Source organism: Lissotriton vulgaris, unplaced genomic scaffold (genome assembly GCF_964263255.1).
Source record: "Lissotriton vulgaris unplaced genomic scaffold, aLisVul1.2 SCAFFOLD_1118, whole genome shotgun sequence".
Lineage (NCBI taxonomy): Eukaryota > Metazoa > Chordata > Amphibia > Caudata > Salamandridae > Lissotriton > Lissotriton vulgaris.
Window position 1 is genome coordinate 443,160 of NW_028242591.1, and position 12,966 is coordinate 456,125.

At 42.3% G+C, this 12,966-nt stretch overlaps 1 protein-coding gene across 1 annotated transcript in view; it reads left to right on the forward strand.

Moving 5' to 3' along the window:
- Nucleotides 1–12,966, forward strand: part of LOC147668898 (cytochrome P450 1A4-like) — a 233,194-nt gene that overhangs the window by 81,377 nt on the left and 138,851 nt on the right. The gene's annotated exons all lie outside the window — the stretch shown is intronic.

Genomic DNA, 12,966 nt, shown 5'->3' on the forward strand with positions numbered 1-12,966 from the left:
TATTTCACATAATCTATTTATTTTGGGGTAGTCTGTTTGAAAGCACAGTTTTGTTCGAAGTGCAGCTAATATGGGCCACTGAATGCAATTTCCCTTTATGAATACATTGTTGATAAAACAATGGTAAATCTTGAAGGTCAATAGATGTCTGAGCTATATATGAATGGGTGTTTCAGTTTCTGCGTGGGTATGTGAGTGTGTATATGATTTTGTGACTGGATCTTTGACTGAGTTCATAAGTTTGTGAGTGATTGCATGAGTGTTTGAGTGGGTCTGTGAGTGAGGGATGAGTATTCTGAGTGGGTACACAAGTGAGTACTCGACTCTATGTGGATATACAAGTGAGTGTAAGAGTCTCTGAGTGGGTATGTAAGTGGGTGCATGAGTCTCTGCGTGGGTCTCTGACTGGGTGTATGAGTCTTTGGGTATTCGAACAAGCACATGCATTTCTTTCTGAGTCTGTGACTGGGTGCAGCACTGTCTGAGTGGGTATGTGAGTGAGTGTATGATTGTCTGAGTTGTTATACAAATGGGTGTATGAGGGAGTGGGTCTGTGAGTGGGTGTATGAGGCTTTGACTGGGTCAGTGACTTTGTGTATGAGTCTCAGGGTGGTTCAGTGACTGGGTGTGTGAGTGATGCATAGCTCTTAGTGGGTCTCTGAGTGGGTGCATGAGAGTCTGAGTGGGTCTGTGAGTGAGTATATGAGTTTCTGAGTGGAACTTTGACTGGGTGCATAAGTCTCCGAGTGGGTATGTGAGCGGGTACAGGAGTCTGTGACTGTGACCAGCGAGTGTATAAATGTGTGTGTGTGTGTATATATATATATATATATATATATATACATACATATATACATTAACTAAAAAACATAGGTTTTACAGAAATTATAGTTAGGAATCAGCATTTAAAAAACCTTTGAAATTCACAAAAAAAAACATAGGTTTCAGGGGCAGTATAGTTAGTTGAACATTTGACTCATATAAAACCAGAGAAATTTGCTTGTTATGGTTAGTGGAGCTAACTATAACTCACCCGCCCGCAATGCACTTCTGATTATGTCACACATGACATCACTCATGACATGGTCAGTGACATCACTGATGACATCACTCATGATATCTCAAATGACATCACTCATGACATCATCTAGTGAATGTGTGTTTCTGTAAAGCTTAAATGTTTTATATATATATATATATATATATATATATATATATATATATATATATATATAAAAAGGTGTATTGAAGAATGAATAAATTTACAAGTGCCTAAAGGAGTTATTTCATAGGTGCATGACTGACTGTATAGGTGAGTGATTGAACATGTCTTACTGAATGCATGGGTTAGTGACTAAACTGTGTGAAAGTCTGTATTAGTCTCTCCATTTTTGTGTAATCAACTGCATGGGTTGTTCAATAGCTACATGAGTGTATATATAGGTTATTGATTTGTTGTCTAAGTTTCTGCATGGGTCCATGAGTGTCTGTGTGGGTGTATGAGTCTGTGCATAGATGTCTGACTGGGTGATTCAGTAGTTGTGTGGATTGAAAAGTGAATCTGGGAAGGGCTGTGTGGGTGAGATAGTGTGTCTATGGGTGTGTTGGTGAGTGAATAAATGTCTCAGTGGTATATCTGTGACTAACTACATATGTTTTAAGCCACTATGGGGCCGATTCCGATCCCGGTAAAAAAACGTCCGTACGATTTTCATCCTGAGCCATCGCCGTACGATTCGTAGCCGTCGGTCCGAGTCGCGTAGTACGATCCGTATTCCGTCAATCCGTCCAAATCGTCGTGATCCGTACGTATTGCAAGGCTGAAACAGTGAACCGTACGACTCGTACACATGCCGTACGACCCGAAGGGTATGATCCGGACCGGGGTATGAGGACGCGCTTCGTACGGTCCACGTCAGGTAATGGCGATTTGTACGGAAAAGCACACAATCACTTACACACCGTACGGTGCGTACACCCCATGATAGCAGGGGTACGGTGCGTGCCCCCGCGATCTTTGGGTATACGCACCGTACCCCGCGATCGCAGTGTATATGCACTGTACACCCAGCGAACATGGGGTATGGTGAGTACACCCCAAGATCGCAGGGTACGGTACATACACCCCGCAATCGCAGGGGTACGCACGTACCTCTGCGATCATGAGGTGTACGCACCGTACCCGGGGGGGGGGGCATTCCGTACCTGTTTCGGGGCAAACTCTGCTTTTACGGCTGTTTTCTGCTCCCGTAGACAAAGGGTCTGTCAGACTAAGCCTTCCTCTGAGTCTGGATGCGATGATAAAAGGGCCCACCTCTTGTAACCTTCAACTCTGACTGTATTATTTACACTGAGTATTGAAGTGATCAAGCGGGGGGGAAGGGAATTAGGAAGGGAACAGCTAGGAAGGAGAACTGCAAAGGAAAAGTTAGCTACAAATAACAAACAATAACGCAATTTGCCTTTTGCGTGATAACGCCACTCAGAATGTGTCTATACATTCTTGCTCAATATTGACCACATTAATGAGGCTTTGTTTCACTTTGAGTGAATAGAATTATACACTTTTCTGAATAATGCTGCCCAACACCTAACTCTAGTATCAGCAGATTCTTCTTACTAAATGGCTAACGTAGCATTAGACTAAAACTAACCAAGATTTCTATTGTCGAATAACATGCACAAAATCCACTCAGTTTAGCATCAGATACATGTGGTTCATAAATTGGTTTCTGCTTTCTCAGGTTATTTGGATATAAACATTAGCACTATAAAACATCTGTGAAAACTTAAATAAACACTCTGGTCCACAGGCCAAAATATGCTTTAACAAACACAACCCTCTCTGGACTGATTGGTGCTCAGGTAAGCAAAAAGTATAAGCTGGTCAGGTCCTACCTGTACAGTACGACCTACTCTATGCACAAAGTGATGTCTGCGCTGAATGACTATAAAGGAAGCCCAGCGGAATGTCAGCCATCGAAGCAAGAGTCGACCTGGGGAATCTGACTGCTCCAGAATTTGCCTCCGTCTTTAATCGTGCAAAAGACTCCTGCGAACAAGCTGGTGCTAGAGAACTCTCCACCACTGCTTTCTAAGAGCCCCAAAACCAAGTGAAGATCAGAGCTCCTGGACTAATCTCCTTCTTCTCCAAGAACGCCAAATAGTGAGCACGGGGAACTGGGCTCGGCCGGTGACGTCATCGTAGGCACGCCCATGGCAAATCTCACGCATCTCGCGTGAGATACCAAATCCCACGCATCTCGCATGAGATGCCAAATCTCACTCATCTCGTGTGATATGCCAAATCTCACGCATCCTGAGCGGGAAAAAGTTAGTAAAGAGAACAAACATACTAGGACACATGAACATGCACAAAAAAGGATATGTACATAATGGAGACCACAGATTACAATTCAACAAGGTGTGGTTTGCCTCTTTAAACATTTATGCCACCACAATCCTCCAGAGGCTACTCTGTGGCTTTTACCACATAAGGGTTGATCGCACAGGAACAGGCGTATGTCCCTACAAGATGGGGCGGGCCCTAGACCGCAAGCCGCCCTAGTCCTGACAGAGTCGTACGGTGTGTACCTGACACAAATCGTACTTGCCGGGTCAGAAAAAGCTGCCGCGAACCGTACAGATATTGCGTACAGCGGGTTCCGAGGGAGATTCGTACGGGGATTTGAATTGTACGGTTTCTGTACGATTCGTACGGAGTCCAGCTCCTGGTACGAATCATACTTCGTCGTACGTACGGGGAACGTTGCAGGGTACGATTCGTATGGGAAAAACGGTCCGAACGGCTATTCGGATCGGTTTTTCACGAATTGGAATCGACCCCTATATGTGAGTGTTGGAGTATAACGATGAGTAAACATGAGACTAAGTTATTTGAAGAGTGGGTGTATAAATAAGTGTCTGCTTCTATCAGTGATTGTGAAAGGCAGTAAATATGTGTTAGTATCTGTATAAATAAGTGATGTGGTATGTCTATAAATAACGGAGTTGGTGTGTATAATTGTATACATGATTAAATGGGTATATGATTGATTCTTTGCATTACTGGTTAGGTGTGTGAGTAACTCTATGGATGACTGGCAGAGTGTGACTGCATGTATAGATGTATAAATGCATATTATAGTCCTGTATTGATGTATAACTACATGTATAAGTGACTGGATGTGTGTGTAGACCTAGGAAATAGTGAGTGCTATGTAGTATATGGCATTCTTCTGTGTATGTTTCAAAAATAGTAGTCAGCATTTTAGAATGGGTGTATCAAAGTTTATATTAGAGCATCAGTATGTGCATCAGATTGTCATCCCTGATGTCATTTGAGATGTCATGAGTGATGTCATCAGGGATGTCACTGACCATGTCATGAGTGATGTAATATGTGACATCATCAGCAGTACATTGCGAGTGCTCGAGTTATAGTTACTTCAACTAACTATAACAGGCAAATTTCTATGGTTTTATATGAGTCAAATGTTCAACTAACTATAACGTCCCTGAAACCTATTTTTTGTGAATTTCAAAGGTTTTTTAAATGCTAATTCCAAACTATAATGTCTGTATAACCTATTGTTTTTGCAGTGAATTTCGAAGGTTTTTTAAATGATAATTTCATATTTTAATGTTTCTAAACCCTATATTTTTTCGTTTTTTTTTTTTTTTTTTGTAAATATTTTGGAACTATATTATACTTCTATTTTTTTACTTTAAAAATTATGTATTGTTTTATTTGTTCCCCAAATAATATGTATATATTTTTTTGGGGGGGTAAAAAACTGCACTCCCATACCGGTAGCATACCAAGCTTCATCACCACACAAATCCTATCCGCCATATTGCTAAACTGGTAAATGATCCGCATTTCGTATCCTACGACTTTGTAGCACCGCGTCCCGTGTAACATCATATATGCATGAAGTCACCCCAGGTGCTACTTTGGTATCCGACGGGTACGCAGTACCAAGCCATGCTTTAAGTCATGTACATTTGGGGTCGCGCCCGCTGCGCTTTGCGTATGCGACCAGTACACGCTACCAGGCCCTGTGTTACGTCACAGACCTATAGTATCGCGCCGGGTACGTCATTCCCTTTTTTTTTGTCTCAAAAGTATATCTAAATAACTTTAAACAGTATATGAGAGCAAGCAATAATCTAAAATATTTCAAACATTTATATATTTCTAACTGTAATAAACTTATATTATCATAAATATATTCTGTCAAAATCATGTCAGGTGCGACCTCCTTGCGCGCTCGGTGTGCGATTGCCATGTGACCTTAAAAAAAAGCATTTGATTGGTTCATAACATTTCCCATTGTAACAGTTGGACGACCCCACCCATTTTACTCATCCTCTCTACAGAGTTTGATGAGAGACACCTCTTCTACCTAGAAAGCTTTTTTGAAAAGTGTTTTCCTGTTTACACATATCTTATACTACACACAACATGCAACGATCATCTTGATCAATATTCATGCTCTGTACATTAGCCTTCCACGTGTGGTTGCCATGCATCTCAAACGTTCCATCAAAAACAAATATGTGTTACATGATGTCCCTGGTGTTTGTGTGCACATTATTGTGCTGCCTTTCGGCCTGGGTATTGGTGGCTCTAAGGAGTATCATCAGCCACGGGCAGAGTGCACATCCTAGATCACATGTAACAAACAGTAAACCGTAATGTACAGATTTGTCAGGATTTACCAGTATAGTAGTGTGTCATATGTGAGACTTTCAGAATCACGTTTGACATACATTGCTTGACTGTAATGAGCATTATCACTGTGTATGATGTAACCTCACTGGTGATCCTCCCTCCATCCGAGCACATTCACCTGTGTACACTTCGCGATAGCAACAATTTCAATAATACCACACACAATTGACATGTGTGCCTGTGCATATCTACAACCTGACAACGACATGTAATGTTCTCCATCCAATCTACTCAAACACCATCTCATTAACAATAGTTTCCGCCCTCCCAACACATGCTACACTAATCTAAATTGCACACTCTGCAAGGTCAAAACTACAAAAGAAACACACATAAGTACACTTCCTGGCCGGACAGGAACTGAACAATGCCCAGGTCCCCGGAATAATTATTCACACCCCTACGCTGGGCTGGCATATGCAGCCCAGCCCACTTTGCGTACGTATAAATAGGATAACCACAACGCCACACGTCTCTCTTCTTCCACACTAGCTCAAGTGATATGCTCCTTCCACCTCGCATATCACAAAGTGCAATAAAAAAAAAGAAATGGATCCATGAGGTTTACACCATCCTGGCAATCAACACGGGCTGTGAGCCCTACTGCCCATCATCTACAAAAGAGATTCATGAGGTGTACACTCTCCTGCAATCAACACTCCATCTGAATTGTGAGCACTGCTGCCCGTAGTGTTTGCTCACACAACAATGACAGCAGGTAAGCAGAGCGGTCTGGGTGCCCAGGGCCTCCAATTGAGCGTGGTGCGACGGGAGAGGTGGGGTGCATCAGCCTGGGTGCGAAGGTGCCAACAAATGATATTGCCATGCGTAATGATGTGATCTCTGACCTCGTTCAGTCTCATCTCCGTCTCATTTTAAAGACCTGCTGGACCTTACTGTAGGCCTGAGCCAGTGGGCAGTGCTGCCCTACAGACACCTGATGAGCGCGATGCTGCAGGCGGGGTGGGGTGCATCACCCTGAGTGCGCACATGCGAAAAAGCGATGTTGTCGTGCATAATGATGTGATCCCTGACCTCATTCAGTTACATCAGTCTCATTTTAAGGACCTGCTGGACCGTACTGTAGGCCTGAGCCAGTGGGCAGCGCTGCCCTACAGACACGTGGCATTGGCTTTTAGGACACTGTAGTGAGCTCGTTACTAAGTGTACATGCACACAGGCTCCCGCCACTGCATTTCACATGCACATTATGCTTCTAGCATGCGCTCTGTTCCTTTCTATAAAAACCTTCGTATATTGTATAATTATTTAACCTTGTGAATTCTCGAGCACTCCATCTCCTCTTTGAACCACGATTACCACTAACAGTTGGTAGATCGTACATTCAAAAAGGAAGGATGCACTAACTCCTATTTTCCATCAAGCTTGAAATAAACCTTCATTTACCTCCAGACATTTCCACCATTAAATTATTTCTCCCTCTTCAGCCATTCCATTGATTGTCTCAAGAAGGGCGGAGCAGGAGCTGACACCGCGTCCATCAATTGGGGACATCACTCGATGTTTGGAGCGGTCAGGTCACTGCACAGTCGCTCACCCGGACTGCAACTACCTGCATGCACCTGCTCGTGGGAGTGAGAGCGTGAAGTTGGTGTACCTTTATTAGGAGGAGGAGCGTAACAACATTTAACCAGGGAACCGAACTTTCATCAGCTATACCCTGTCTGACCCCAGGTAGCAGCATGGAGCCCGTGGAAACGGCACTGACGAAAGCCAATGAAGGCTGAAACACGTATGCCACTGTGTTTCATGGACTGCCAGCACCGCGCATATTGTCATCATTAAAGAACCTTCCAAGATTCTGGAGTGTGCTGTGCCTTTTTTCCGTCCAGAGAGAAGACGTGGTGTGATCGATATATATTATATATTATATATATATATTATATATATATATATATATATATATATATATATATATATATATATATATATATATATATATTCAGGAGCAAATGTCCCAGGCGGGGGGCGCGTCCTTTAGCTGGCGCTGGCGGCGAGGATTGGGACAACCTCGCTGTAACTGTCAATCCAAGTTTCCTCCTCAAAGAAGACGCCGCACACCACTACAATGTTGGTTAGTTGTGTTTTATTTTCCTGTAGGTTTCTCCCACCTACGCGTTTCGGACTATACAAGTCCCTGATCACGGTTTACAAACAGTAGTCCTTTGTTTGATTTGCGTATTTATACTGAAAATCCCACATGGCAAGTTACGGTGCATTGTGGGAACAGTAGGCAATTGCAGTTTTATGTTATTTCTCAACTTTATCGCCGTGTTGCTGGTCTGCAAGGTATTCGCTTAACATTAAATAAAATTAAGGGTTGACATTGGTATCAAGTCACCAAAACCGTGCCTCAAACTAATATGACCGTTGGCCCCGAGGAGAAATAAGCGGAGAATTGTAAACACATGGGATCTGAGTGCAGCGGCTCACCGGCTGAACTTCACACGCAAGCAGAAACAAACTGGTTTGCCGATCGGAGACAGGGACGCGCCAGCGGCTGCTGACGATTACCAAGAACGAGCGGCGAGCCTGGTGAGTGAACGCCGACCAGAATGTCTGATATATTCGCTTAGCCTCATCCCCGAAGGTTCCGTAAAACAGTCCACCAAACCCCGAACTGCAGTGACCCAGTCACCACCCCTTTGTGAAAAACATATTCTAACAGTATAACAGTGCGAGTGTAAAATGTCCAACGAAGATGGTATCTCAGGAGAAAGGGAGTCAGCCGCAAATTTCATGTTTAGAAGCGCCGCCACTAGGCAAACACAGCCAAGCAAAACAACTACAACAACGGCTCCAGGAAGTGCGCTGAAAATGCTATTCTTGAAGTTAGAAAAATACAAGAAAGGGAAATTCGAAAATGGTGGGAAGCCACCTCACTGGAGAGATATATTGACTGTGGGAGGATACCTAGAGGACTGCGAATTTACACCGTTCCATCATATGAAAATCCTGACCCTGCACTACTCAAAGACTGGGCAGAGTACACGGCAGAGTCAGCAAAAGGAATGGTGAGGATATTAATAAAATATGCATGGAGCGACAGAGACAAATGTCTCAAAGATATAGCAGATATTGAAGAACAAATATCAAAAGAGAAAGACTCCAAAGAAAAAGAAGAACTGAGAGATACCATGAACAAAAGGATTAAGAACTATGAACTGACCATCCGAAAACGCAAACAATCTAAATTCCTTAGAGACGAGCAAGACTACCTCACAGGGAGAATCTTAACATTCCCCAAGAAATTTGATGCCACAAGAAAGCGCATGGCACAGACGAATGTGAAACCAACTGAGGACGAAACTGAGGAGTCTGAAGTCTCGGAGGGTGAACAATTGGAAAGCAACACAGAGAAAAATGTGGCGACTGAAGATCCTTTTTCCGACGAGTTCGAGGTAATCAAAGAGACCCGTCTCCGCCCCCAACAGAGAAACCATCCACCGGCACCTCAACAAAAACAAAGAGGAGGACGCGGAGGGGAAGAGGAGCAAGAGGTGGGGGCCAACAAGCGACCGCATCCCCAAGGGTCACCAGGAGTGGGCTGAATCGCAGAAGGTAATGGACGAACAAGACAATAACATCATAAACCTTTCAAAAAGAGCACTAACGGATGACGAAATCACCATCCTAAAGAAGGGTTTAAGCTTCTGCCCGGCCAGTGACTATGATCCTGTACAAACACGGATTGACTTATTTAAATATACTAGGAAACTAAAATTTAAGAAAATCTTTCTCCAAAAGTCAGACAACGAGAACACAATACATAACCTTGCAGTTTCCACCGAAGATTTAAATGAAACTCCAACATGTGAAGAACTAGCGGATATTATGCTGACACCAGCCCAAGAACTAATGTCGAATCTCATCATTGGGGAGACCCAACCACAAAGTAACATCGAACAAAAACGTGATCCAAGTCATTGGAAAAATAAATCAAAAAAACTACCTATTTCCAGTTTTGACGCAATAGATCTCTTCAATGAAGCAGTCCTGGAAGACTTAGACAAAATTGCATCTGGCACAAAAAACAAGATAAATCAAAAGTCATCAAATATAACAAAGAGAGAGTGGCAAGCCATTAGATCGCTAAAGGAGGACACTACAATTGAAATCAAACCTTCTGATAAAGGAGGGAACATTGTCATCTTTGACCGGGAACATTACCTAGCGGAGGCCCACAGACAGCTTAAAGACAGAGAATGTTACACTCCAATACAAAGAACTGAGTATAACAGAAGCATCTTGGCTTTTCATAACATGTTGGACAATTGGCAAAAAGAGGGCATGTTAACAATGGATGAATACCTCTTTTTGAAATGTGAAGCACCAGTACTACCAACGTTTTACCACCTACCAAAGGTGCATAAACATGCAACTAAGCCTCTGGGACGCCCAATAGTGTCCTCTATAGGGAGCCTTCTCGAGAACACGTCCAGATTTGTCGACTCTTACTTGGCCCCATTTGTCAAAAACCTTCCATCGTATCTGAAGGATACTCAAGACTTTCTTAACATCATGGACAATGTTACGTGGGACTCAGAAATGCTATTAATTAGCTTAGACGTGGTAAATTTATACACTTGCATAAACCACGAGCAAGGTTTATATGCTGTAAAATGGTTCTTGGACCAAAAACCACAACATTTCAGAAGTCATAATGCCATGATTTTGTCCATGATTAGATTTTGTTTGTACAACAACATATTCTTATTTGATGGGACTTTATACAATCAAAAAAGGGGCACTTCGATGGGCTCGTGCTTCTCCCCCAGCTACGCGAATTTATTCGTGGGCTGGTGGGAGAAGCACGAGGCATGGAGTGACTCCAATCAGAAATGGACTGAAAAAATACTCATGTGGACTAGGTACATTGACGACCTATTTATAATCTGGCAAGGTGATCGTCAATCAGCAGAAGAGTACATTACCATACTAAACAATAACACGCTCAATCTAAAATTTACCAGCACTATAAGCACCAGTAGTATTAATTACTTAGACCTAGAAATATTTGTGTATAATAACATCCTTCACACTCGCCTGTATAGAAAACCCACAGCAGGTAATGCGGTCTTGCATGCCAAATCCTATCATCCCAAGAGTCTTGTAAAAAATGTACCCTACGGCGAATTTTTACGCCTAAAGAGAAATTGTTCTCTTGAACAAGACTATAAGCATGCAACAATGGAAGCAAATGTTAGATTTGAGCGCAGGAGGTATAACGCCAACACTCTTAAACAGGCCAGTGCCAAAGCCTCTAAAACAAACAGGAGGGATCTCCTGGTTCCGAAACCTAAAACAGAGGCCCCTGATGAAGTCCGTATGATTACAGAATTCAGTACCAAATCAGGTGAAATAGTTCACATCTTCCAAAAACACTGGCACTTACTCACTGCTGACAAAGTCCTCAAAAAGGATCTGCCAAGAAGACCTCTAATAACCTATAAAAGATGCCCCTCTCTGGCAGATCATTTGGTCCACAGCCATCATAAATCTTTGGCAAAACCCATCAGAATATCAGTCAGTATGTTTCTTTCCTTGTCTTAAATGTAAGGCATGTAAATTCAGCCACAAAAAATCAGAATACCCGAATCGCACAGGCGATAACAAACCTAACGTGAAAATTAAGCAGTTGCTTAACTGTAACTCGGAGTACACTGTGTATTGTCTCACCTGTCCTTGCAAGCTGCGATACATAGGCAGCACCATCAAACCTGTGAAACTTAGAATTCTCGAACACATGCGGGCTATTATCAATAACGATAAATCATATCCAGTAGCCCGCCACTTTGCACAAGAACATCAGAGCAAGTGGGAGAAACTAAGTTTCTATTGTATAGATCAGGCCCCTAAACTAGAATGAGGAGGGGACAGAGACAAGTCTCTACGGATTCTAGAGTCCAAGCACATTATTGGCCTCAAAACCATTACTCCTTGGGAGTTAAACAACAACGAAGAACTCTGGGTTCATTTGTAAATAGCTGAAAAATCGAGGAATTGTAGTAGACCATGAAACTGAACAATAGAACATCTCCATTTCCCCAATTATCAATCATGCCTATCATGTCTTTTCTGTCTTGCACTGCGTAAAAATTGCCCATTCAGGGCTAAATAACCATGAACATGAAATGAGTCAATGTAAATACCTCATTTGTTCACTTATTCTTTCATACTGTGAATATGTAAATGATCAAAAATATGAAATGTGTAATAACGTTATCTGTTTTTAATGCGCACAATGCACTTTCACGATATCACCTTTGCATAGCCGTTGAATGAATGGGATTTGCACATTATAAGATGGCGCCCAAAATACTGGGGTAGAAATGTCCCTCTTCTATGTCAATAGAGTGTGTAATCAACCAATGGCTTTAAAATGGTGATTGTAATGAGACACTAACGTTACACTGACGAAGCCTGTGAAGGCGAAACGCGTCTGTAAGGGGTGAGGGGGTTTTGGTGATTAAATTCTTGAAAACTGATACCAGTGTGCCAGCCTTTCTTTTTTCTGAAAACTACATGGATGCAGAAAACGTGCAGCAATATATATATATGTGTATATATATATATATATATATATATATATATATATATATATATTCATTCAGGAGCAAATGTCCCAGGCGGGGGGCGCGTCCTTTAGCTGGCGCTGGCGGCGAGGATTGGGACAACCTCGCTGTAACTGTCAATCCAAGTTTCCTCCTCAAAGAAGACGCCGCACACCACTACAATGTTGGTTAGTTGTGTTTTATTTTCCTGTAGGTTTCTCCTACCTACGCGTTTCGGACTATACAAGTCCCTGATCACGGTTTACAAACAGTAGTCCTTTGTTTGTTTTGCGTATTTATACTGAAAATCCCACATGGCAAGTTACGGTGCATTGTGGGAACAGTAGGCAATTGCAGTTTAATGTTATTTCTCAACTTTATCGCCGTGTTGCTGGTCTGCAAGGTATTCGCTTAACATTAAATAAAATTAAGGGTTGACATTGGTATCAAGTCACCAAATATGGGTGAGAGCTGTTTTTAACATAAAGTATGTAAAAACAATTAATGCGAAGCATTGTATATTCTCTCATTCATGACCGGTAGTCATTTTGTATATCATGGCTGAGTGCCTTGTTTAACCTTACCCGTTATGCGTTTTACTTGCAAGCCCTTAACACTTTGATAAGAAAAAGGGTTTAAACTGTACTGCTTAAA